The sequence below is a fragment of the Nerophis ophidion genome, linkage group LG29, assembly GCF_033978795.1.
Source record: "Nerophis ophidion isolate RoL-2023_Sa linkage group LG29, RoL_Noph_v1.0, whole genome shotgun sequence".
NCBI classification, from domain to species: domain Eukaryota; kingdom Metazoa; phylum Chordata; class Actinopteri; order Syngnathiformes; family Syngnathidae; genus Nerophis; species Nerophis ophidion.
Window position 1 is genome coordinate 19214213 of NC_084639.1, and position 10800 is coordinate 19225012.

Genomic DNA, 10800 nt, shown 5'->3' on the forward strand with positions numbered 1-10800 from the left:
AAAATAGACTTGTAATAACCTGTTGGAGGGATGAAGTCGGTTTATCGCTCACATCTGAATCTGGAGAATGTTGAGATAGAACCCCAACAGTTGGTGTCTGCAACAAAACACAAAAATATAATGTCAGAACTAATTAATTATAACATTAACAACCACTTTTGGTTGATAATATTCTGAGCATATAATTCTACATAAACAGTAAAGATTATTATAGCGTTTTAGCTCTTAGACAATTAATTAAGAATATAAAACACACTAAAATCTGGTTCAGAAAATATGAGGACCTGAATTGAGACACACATTTTAAAGCTTGGACATTAACATTGTAACACACACTAATCTGGTTTAGAAAATATGAGGACCTTATATGAAACACACCTAAGTCTTTCTTGGTTCAAACAATATAAGGACATGACGAGGGGTAACATGTAGAATGTATGTTGTTGACTTGTAACATCTCCTGTTTTGCTAAACATGAGTTCCAAACTCCTCACTGACTAACATGGATGTACTCTTACGAAAATGTTGTCATATAAACGATCTGTGAGAGATTAAAATTAATAAATGTCTTTCAAAATATAGGTTGGGTCACATTTAGAGCAGATATAGTAAAAATAGACTTGTAATAACCTGTTGGAGGGATGAAGTCGGTTTATCGCTCACATCTGAATCTGGAGAATGTTGAGATAGAACCCCAACAGTTGGTGTCTGCAACAAAACACAAAAATATAATGTCAGAACTAATTAATTATAACATTAACAACCACTTTTGGTTGATAATATTCTGAGCATATAATTCTACATAAACAGTAAAGATTATTATAGCGTTTTAGCTCTTAGACTATTATTTAAGAATGTAACATTCACTAAAATGTGGTTCAGAAAATATGAGGACCTGGATTGAAACACTCATTTTAAAGCTTTGAATTAAACATTGTAACACACACTAATGTGGTTCAGAAAAATATGAGGACCTTATATGAAACACACTGAAGTCTTTTTTAGTTCAAACAATATGAGTACATGACAAGTGATCACATATTGAATTCATGTTGCTGACCTGTAACATCTCCTGTTTTGCTAAACATGAGTTGTAAATTCCACAGACTAACATGGATGTACGCTTAAAAAATGTTGTCATATAAACTGATCTGTGAGAGGTTAAAAGGATTAAATGTCTTTTGAAGTATAGGTTGTGTCAAGTTTTTAGCAGATATAGGGCAGCACGGTGGAACAGGGGTAAGTGCATGTGCGTCACAAATCGAAGGTCCTGAGTAGTCCTGAGTTAAATCCTGGGCTCGTGATCTTTCTGTGTGGAGTTTGCATGTTCTCCCCGTGACTGCGTGGGTTCCCTCCGGGTACTCCGGCTTCATCTTACCTCCAAAGACATGCACCTGGGGATAGGTTGATTGGCAACACTAAATTGGCCCTAGTGTGTGAATGTGAGTGTAAATGTTGTCTATTTGTGTTGGCCGTGTAATGAGGTGGCGACTTGTCCAGGGTGTACTCCGCCTTCCACCCGAATGCAGCTCAGATAGGCTCAAGCACACCCCGCCAACCCAAAAAAGGGACAGGTAGTAGAAAATGGATTGATGGATGGATAGTAAAATAGTCAAGTAATAACCTGTTGGAGGGATGAAGTCGGTTTATCGGTCACATGAGTCTGGAGAATGTTGAGATAGAACATCAACAGTTGGTGTCTGCAACAAAACACATAAAAATAATGTTAGAACTTATTAATTATAACATTATCAGCACTTTTTGTTGTTAACATTATGAGCATATAATGCCAGATAAATAGTAAAGATATTTATAGAGGGTTTCTGTCTCTTGTCCCGCTCATGTCTTGAGATGAACTTCCCTCGGTACTCGACCACAAAAGAACTTTTCAATTGATGCAAGAGCAAATACACCATATCCTGATAAAACAGTTTATCAATTAACAATGTTTGGAATATCTGTTTTAAAAAGCAATAATAATAGTCGTTACTTGACTAAAAATTATATTACAAACAGAATTACTCTTTCATAAATGTAAATAATTATTAAATTAAGTACAAACCCCGTTTCCATATGAGTTGGGAAATTGTGTTAGATGTAAATATAAACAGAATACAATGATTTGCAAATCATTTTCAACCCATATTCAGTTGAATATGCTACAAAGACAACATATGTTTGCCTGTGTATCGGCTGGGGACATCTCTGCGATGCTGATCCGCCTCCGCTTGGGATGGTTTCCTGCTGGCTCCGCTGTGAACGGGACTCTCGCTACTGTGTTGGATCCGCTTTGGACTGGACTCTCGCGACTGTGTTGGATCCATTATGGATTGAACTTTCACAGTATCATGTTAGACCCGCTCGACATCCATTGCTTTCCTCCTCTCTAAGGTTCTCATAGTCATCATTGTCACCGACGTCCCACTGGGTGTGAGTTTTCCTTGCCCTTATGTGGGCCTACCGAGGATGTCGTAGTGGTTTGTGCAGCCCTTTGAGACACTAGTGATTTAGGGCTATATAAGTAAACATTGATTGATTGATTGATATTTGATGTTCAAACTGATAAACTTTTTTTTGGTGCAAATAATCATTAACTTTAGAAATTGATGCCAGCAACATGCAACAAACAAGTTGGGAAAGGTGGCAATAAATACTGATAAAGTTAAGAAATGCTCATCAAACACTTATTTGGGACATCCCACAGGTGTGAAGGCTAATTTGGAACAGGTGGGTGCCATGATTGGCTATAAAAACAGCTTCCCAAAAAATGCTCAGTCTTTCACAGGAAAGGATGGGGCGAGGTACACCCCTTTGTCCACAACTGCGTGAGCAAATAGTCAAACAGTTTAAGAACAACCTTTCTCAAAGTGCAATTGCAAGAAATTTAGGGATTTCAACATCTACGCTCCATGATATCATCAAAAGGTTCAGAGAATCCGGAGAAATCACTCCACGTAAGCGGCATGTCTGGAAACCAACATTGAATAACTGTGACCTTCGATCCCTCAGACGGCACTGTATCAAAAACCGACATCAATCTCTAAAGGATATCACCACATGAGTTCAGGAACACTTCAGAAAACCACTGTCACTAAATACAGTGTGTTGCTATATCTGTAAGTGCAAGTTAAAGCTCTATTATGCAAAGCGAAAGCCAATTATCAACATCCAGAAACGCCGCCGGCTTCTCTGGGCCCAAGATCATCTAAGATGGGCTGATGCAAAGTCGAAAGGTGTTCTGTGGTCTGACGAGCCCACATTTCAAATTATTTTTGGAAATATTGGACACCGTTTCATCCGGACCAAAGGGGAAGCGAACCATCCAGAATGTTATCGACGCAAAGTTCAAAAGCCAGCATCTGTGATGGTATGGGGGTGCATTAGTGCCCAAGGCATGGGTAACTTACACATCTGTAAGTTACCCATCTGTTTGGAACAATATTTGCTGCCATTTAAGCGCCGACTTTTTCATGTACGCCCCTGCTTATTTCAGCAAGACAATGCCAAGCCACATTCAGCACGTGTTCAGCTTCATAAAAAAAGAGTGCAGGTACTTTCCTGGCCGGCCTGCAGTCCTATCAAAAATGTGTGGTGCATTATGAAGCGTAAAATACGACAGAGGAGACTGAAGCTCTACATAAAACAAGAATGGGAAAGAATTCCACCTTCCAAGCTTCAACAATTAGTTTCCTCAGTTCCCAAACGGTTATTGAGTGTTGTTGAAAGAAAAGGTGATGTAACACAGTGGTGAACATGCCCTTTCCCAACTACTTTGGCACGTATTGCAGCCATGAAATTCTAAGTTAATTATTATTTGTAAAAAAAATTATTCCGTTTGGATTTACATCTAACACAATTTCCCAACTCATATGGAAACGGGGTTTGTAATTAATGTGTTACTTGAAAAAGAAAAGTTTTAAATATCTAGCATATGCAGTTGAGAGACATTTCATGAGAGCAGAGTGTGTGTGTGCCTTTAAAAAGCTGTGCCTTTTGCCAAGTGACGTGGGACTTCAGCGCCCAGACATAGCAGAATAGTTCAGCTGTATTTTTTAGCTTAGCAGTGGCAGTTAAGATAGTTCTGTTGAATGTTTTTGTTTGTGTGTGGATGAGGCCTCTTTCTATTTGATATCGTGTTCGTAATTACTTCCGGGGGTTGCTTTCATTAGTAAAAAGATATTACCTGCACTAACCCTTTTGTGCTTCTAACGCTGTCTTGTTGACATACAATCACATCAAAAGTAGCATGCCACATTACATAAAACGCATCGTAACAGCGTTGTAGCGTACATAAAAGTTATTAGCTTACTCGTTACCGGTAAAAGTAACAGCATTAGTAACATCGTTTTCATATACCGCTGTTATACCATCCATCCATCCATCCATCATCTTCCGCTTTTCCGAGGTGGGGTCGCGGTGGCAGCAGCCTAAGCAGGGAAGCCCAGACTTCCCTCTCCCCAGCCACTTCGTCTAGCTCTTCCCGGGGGATCCCGAGGCGTTCCCAGGCCAGCCGGGAGACATAGTTTTCCCAACGTGTCCTGGGTCTTCCCCGTGGCCTCCTACCGGTTGGACGTGCCCTAAACACCTCCCTAGGGAGGCGTTCGGGTGGCATCCTGACCAGATGCCCGAACCACCTCATCTGGCTCCTCTCCATGTGGAGGAGCAGCGGCTTTACTTTGAGTTCCTCCCGGATGGCAGAGCTTCTCACCCTATCTCTAAGGGAGAGCACCCCTACCCGGTGGAGGAAACTCATTTGGGCCGCTTGTACCCGTGATCTTATCCTTCCGGTCATGACCCAAAGCTCATGACCATAGGTGAGGATGGGAACGTAGATCGACCGGTAAATTGAGAGCTTTGCCTTCCGGCTCAGCTCCTTCTTCACCACAACGGATCAATACAACGTCCGCATTACCGAAGACCCCACACCGATCCGCCTGTCGATCTCACGATCCACTCTTCCCCCACTCGTGAACAAGACTCCGAGGGGCCATAGAGGTCAGGTGCATTGTGAGCTGGGCGGCAGCCGAAGGCAGGGCACTTGGCGGTCCGATCCTCGGCTACAGAAGCTAGCTCTTGGGACGTGGAACGCTGTTATTCCAAACACTTCTAATTAAAGCCATATAATACAACCTCTATTAGACAGTAAGGAAATGATCCAAATGAGATGTTGATACAGTTACCATTGATATGATACATAACAAGACATACCTTTCCAATCATTGATCCACTGGGCCTTAAAACAAGACTTGTCACATCCAGATCAAATAAACTCGGTAGCTTCAGCCTCAGGATTACGTCTCGCTCTTCTTTTGGACACGATGTCTATATCATGTGTTGATGCGCCTAACAAATCCACACATAAAAATGAAAAAAGTCAGTGACACAGAAATAAAACAAAGAACCAAACCCTTCAAAAACTGTTGAATTTAGGATCAGTGCAGACATGAAGCTTCTCAAACAAAGAACTAATGTAACAATATCAGTAACATGCCTACTCCACAGTGCTTATCAGCTTGAAATATTTGTATTTGAGAAAAAGTATAAACAATTTGAAGAACTCTAGTCTGTCTTGTTTAAAATTAAGAAAAGGTTTACTAGCATAGTGATCAAGGGTGATGGGTCAAATGCAGAGAATAATTTCACCACACCTAGTGTGTGTGTGACAATCACTGCTACTTATAATCTTCCATGCAACTTTAAAAAAAAAAATTTAAATGCCTTGGCCTTGGCCCAGAACTGAAATGCTTAATTTGACCTCATAAAATCAAATCTGATTGCAATTAATAACAACAAACATTTAACTGTTGTTTACAATGAACTATTTTCCTATGTTAAAAAACATTGGTCTATTTAATTACGTTAAACTCCATTTTATGCTCACCTGATTCAACCATGCTGCTGAAGACTGTCAAAGATGGTTTGTGGCCAAGATAGATGTCCCCCTCCGGTGATGCAGGTCCCGGAAGTGCTGTTCACTGAGCGCTCTGTTGTGCTCAAAATCGTGTGTGAAGTTTTGTATTTCGATTATAAATGGTCCTTTTGGAAAACCCTTTTTATATATATTCAATATTAAGTGTGATACGTGAGCTGTATAATTTCCATGATGAAAATAGTTAACTAGTGATTTAGCCCTCTGTTAGGAGCAGACATCGTCCAGCGGCCAATCAGGCGGCGCCTAACTGAAAATTGGACCAATCAGACGCCGAGACTCTTCAGAGTGGGCGGAAGTAACCATCTTGAACACCATGTAAAGTGAATACCTCCAAAAACAATCCCCCAAAAATAATCCTAAATTTGCCCCAAAGATAAAAATACCCAAATAATGTGCTATTGTAACCATTTGAAAATATTAAATACTGTGTGTAGTTTGAATTGCATTTGAATTATTGCCTTTGTCTCAATCAAGGTTGAAGGTTGTTTTTTTTTATGCAAAAACCTACATTTCAGGCACATTTAAAGCAATTATTGTGCGGCATTGTATTTTAGTCAACAGAATAGCAAAAAGTCCAATACAGTAAAATACTGAATCAAACAAATTAAATCATCACCATAATCCCTTTATTACTAATTGTCTAGCCCAAATCCTCTCCAGATAAACCAAATTAATAGATAAAACTAACACTAAAAAGGATGAGATCATCAGATCAGTTGAAAATGTGTTGTTATTTGATTCAGAATTCAAGAGTATGTTTATTGCTGTAATGGTTAGATGTTTTTCAAAATGTCGGAGTGTGTGAGTTTCTGACCCACATGACATATGAGGACAAGTGTGTGTGTGTGTGTGTCATAATAGCAAAGATGGCCACTAGGGGCAAAATCGAAGGTGACCAAAAAAATTAAACACACTTTCACACACTTTTTCTGAAAATTTGACAAATGAAGACTTTAGAGATTTTTGGTCTGGGAACATGCTGGGAGGGTCTAGAACACGATAGCATTGCGGGAAATATGGGGACATGGAAAATGTCCCCATATTTCAACAGGTCCTCATATGTAAGGTGAAATTTCATAAAAATGTCCCCATATGTCACTTTGACAAACGCACACACACACACACACACACACACACACACACACACACACACACACACACACACACACTAGACAAAAGGGATGTGAGGGACAGTCAGTATGTCTCACACATGATTCATGTATTAGGAAAAAAAAGGAAATAGTAAACATTGCGAAAACAACTTTTCCGAATCCGAATTATATAAATACCGATTTCCTCTCAAGATCGATACCGATATTTTACAAACAAATAGTTTCACATTCGAAACGCAATTCTTATCCGTCCTGATTCTAAATGGATTCATTGTGTTTATATATACATATATATATTGGGCATGTAGGAGTCTGGGCTTCCCTGCTTAGGCTGCTCCCCCCGCGACCCGACCTCGGATAAGCGGAAGAAGAGGTATGGATGGATGGAAAAATAAAGAATGTAGGCTTTTGCAGCCCATCACTTCAATGTAAACATTCTCCACATCAGACCTTGTTTAATGTCCTTAATTTCCCTCTTACGCACATGATTATGTGTGCTATGGCTTTGAGTTTTTTTTGTACCATGGCCTCATTCTGGTCCCCCTCTCCGGGGGCCCAGGCTTAGACTGAATTATCCCATCTTCTTCTTCTTCTTCTCCCATCTACTTCTTCTTGTTCTTCTTCTTCTTCTTCTCCCATCTTCTTCTCCTTCTCCCATCTTCTTCTTCTTCTTCTTCTTCTCCCATCTTCTTCTTCTTCTTCTTTTTCTTTTTCTTCTTCTTCTTACTCTTTTTCTTTTTCTTCTTCATTATCATGTTCTTCTTCTTCTTCTTCTTCTCCATTATGTTTCCTTCATCTTCTTCTTCATTATTTTCATTTCCTTCTTCTTTTTCTTCTTCTTCTTCTTCTTCTTTTTGTCTTCTTCTTCTTATTCTTTTTCTTTTTCTTCTTCATTATCATTTTCTTCTTCTTCTTCTTCTTGTTTTTCTTCATTATCTTCTTTTCTTCTTTTCCTTCTTCTTCTTGTTTTTCTTAATTATCTTATTTTCTTCTTCTTCTTCTTCTTCTTCTCCTCCTCCTCCATTATGTTTTCCTTCATCTTCTTCTTCATTATTTTCATTACCTTCTTCTTCTTCTTCTTCTCCTTCTTCTCCCATCTTCTTCTTCTTCTTCTTTTTCTTATTATTCTTTTTCTTTTTCTTCTTCATTATCATTTTCCTCTTCTTTTTCTTCTTTTTCTCCATTATGTTTTCCTTCATCTTCTTCTTCATTGTTTTCATTACCTTCTTCTTATTCTTCTTCTTCTTGTTTTTCTTCATTATCTTCTTTTCCTTCTTCTTCTTGTTTTTCTTAATTATCTTATTTTCTTCTTCTTCTATATTATATTTTCCTTCATCTTCTTCTTCATTATTTTCATTATTTTCTTCTTTTTCTTCTTCTTCTTCTTCTTTTTCTTCATTATATAATTCTTCTTCTTCATCTTTTTCTTCAATATTTTCTTCTTATTCTTCTTCTTTTACTTTTTTTCTTCTTCATCTTCTCTATGGTTATTACGGTGGTGTTGTTATCATCATGTTTATGGTTATTAGGGTGGTGTTGTTGAATGTGCTGACACACTCACACTGAAATCTCTTGAGCAATTTATATTTTTCCACATAACTCGGATGGATGAGAAAAAGTCAGGACTTTGCAGGTCTTGTGTTTTTCATGCCTGACTGATAGTTTCAGTAGTTTATCCGAGTTAACGGCTGAGCTTTCATTCTTTTAAATATTGGTTTGTGCTCCGGCCTTTTACGATTTCATTAAATGAAAAGTGCGTAACAAAGAAAATCCATGATTATTATTTATTATTTCTGGCAGGAGCATTGTGTCCGACTCTGTTCAGCGGTCCTCGAACGCAGCATCTTCTGATCTACTTGTGTTGAAACAGCTTGGGAGGTTTGCTGCTGTCATCATTGGCAGCGTTTATAGTTCCAATAAAGTCTGCTTTTACAGCCAGGAGTTCTGATTGGACGTCTTCCCGATCTATGCCCCGCCCCCTTGCCCACATGCAACTGTGATTGGATAACTCCTCCCAACACAACTTTTATTAGGATTGGATTTTGTCAACAGTTTAGTCTCGTTTTCCTTCGTCGACTAAATTGAAGAAGAAGAAGAAGAATATAAGGAAGAAAAAGATAATGAAGAATACGGAGAATAAGATGAAAAAGAAGAAAGAGAAGGAGAATAAAAGGAGAGAAGAAGAAGAAGATGTTGAAGAAGAAGAAGACAAAAAAAATAATGATGGAGAAAATAAAAAAGGAGAAGAAGAATAAAAAGAAAAAAAAGATGACGAGGAGATAATGAAAAATAAGTTTAAGAAGGAGAAAAAGAAGAAGGAAATGAAAACAACAAGAAGAAGATAATGAAGAAGAGAATAAAAGGAGAAGAAGAATAAAAATAAGAAAGAAAATAAAGAAGAAGAAGAAGAAGAAGATGACGAAGACAATGAAAAAGAAGAAGAAGAATAAAAAGAAGAAAGGGAACAAGAAGATAATGAAAAAAGAAGTTGAATAAGAAGAAAAAGAACAAGAAAATGAAAAAAAGAAGAAAAAAATGAAGAAGAGAATAAAAAAGGAGAAGAATAATGAAAATAAGAGAGAAAACAAGAAGAAGAAGAAAAGGAAGAAGAAGAGGAATAAGGATAATAAAGAAAAAGAAAAAGAAGAACAACAACAAGAAAAATAAGAAGAAGAAAAATAAGAAGAAAGAGAATAAGAGTAAGAGTAAGAAGAAGAAGAAGAAAAAGAATAATAAGAAGAAATAAGTTAATTAAGGAGAAGAAAAATAAGAAAGAGAAGAAGATGAATAAGAAGAAGAAGAAGAAGAAGAAAAAATAATGATGAAGAGAAAGAAAAGGCAGAAATAGAATTAAGAAAGCAAACAAAAAGATAATGAAAAAGAAGTTGAAGAAGAAGAAGAAAATTAAAAATGAAAAAAAAAATAATGAAGAAGAAAATGAAAAAGGCAAAGAAAAAGAAAAATAAGAAAGAGAACAAGAAGAAGAAGAAGAAGATGAAGAATAGGAAAAATAGAGATGATAATAAAGATAAATTAGGAGAAGAAGAAGAAGAAGAAAAAAAAGCAAAAGTTAATGCAGAAAAAAAAGAAGAAAATGAAGAAGAAGAAGAAGAAGAAGGAAAATATTGTGAATATAGTTTCTTCATCATTGTGTTTACTGACATGCAACTGTCATCCCTTCATCTTCTGTGTGTGTGTGTGTGTGCGTGCGTGCGTGCGTGCGTGCGTGCATGCGTGTGTGTGTGTGTGTGTGTGTGTGTGTGTGGAAGAAGTAATCCATGATGTAGTAAATAAGTGTTTGCTCCCCCAGCAGAGAGCATGTCTAAACTCTTCTTCACTCTAATCTCTTAATAAGCTTACACCAGTGAGAGCGTGCACGTACATGCACGTCAGCAGGAGAGTGGGAGCATGCACGTACATGCACGCCATCATGAGAGTGAGAGCGTGCACGTACATGCACATCATCATGAGAGTGAGAGCGTGCACGTACATGCACATCATTATAAGAGTGAGAGCGTGCACGTACACGCACATCTTTATATGAGTGAGAGCGTGCACGTACATGCACATCATCATGAGAGTGAAGGCGTGCACATACATGCACATCATCATTTTAAAAGTGAAAGCGTGCACGTGCATGCACATCATCATGAGAGTGAGAGCGTGCATGTACATGCACATCATCATGAGAGTGAGAGCGTGCACGTACATGCACATCATCATGAGAGTGAGAGCGTGCACGTACATCATTATAAG

General features: G+C 38.1%; 1 long non-coding RNA gene across 1 annotated transcript; it reads right to left on the bottom strand.

Moving 5' to 3' along the window:
* Positions 1-39: 39 nt before the first annotated feature.
* On the bottom strand, positions 40-5401 carry LOC133545941 (uncharacterized). Its single transcript, XR_009804943.1, has 4 exons — positions 5209-5401; positions 1625-1700; positions 631-708; positions 40-97 (listed from the first exon to the last, which is right to left on the bottom strand). It is a non-coding gene; the product is annotated as an uncharacterized LOC133545941 (long non-coding RNA).
* Between the last annotated feature and the right edge of the window lie 5399 nt (positions 5402-10800).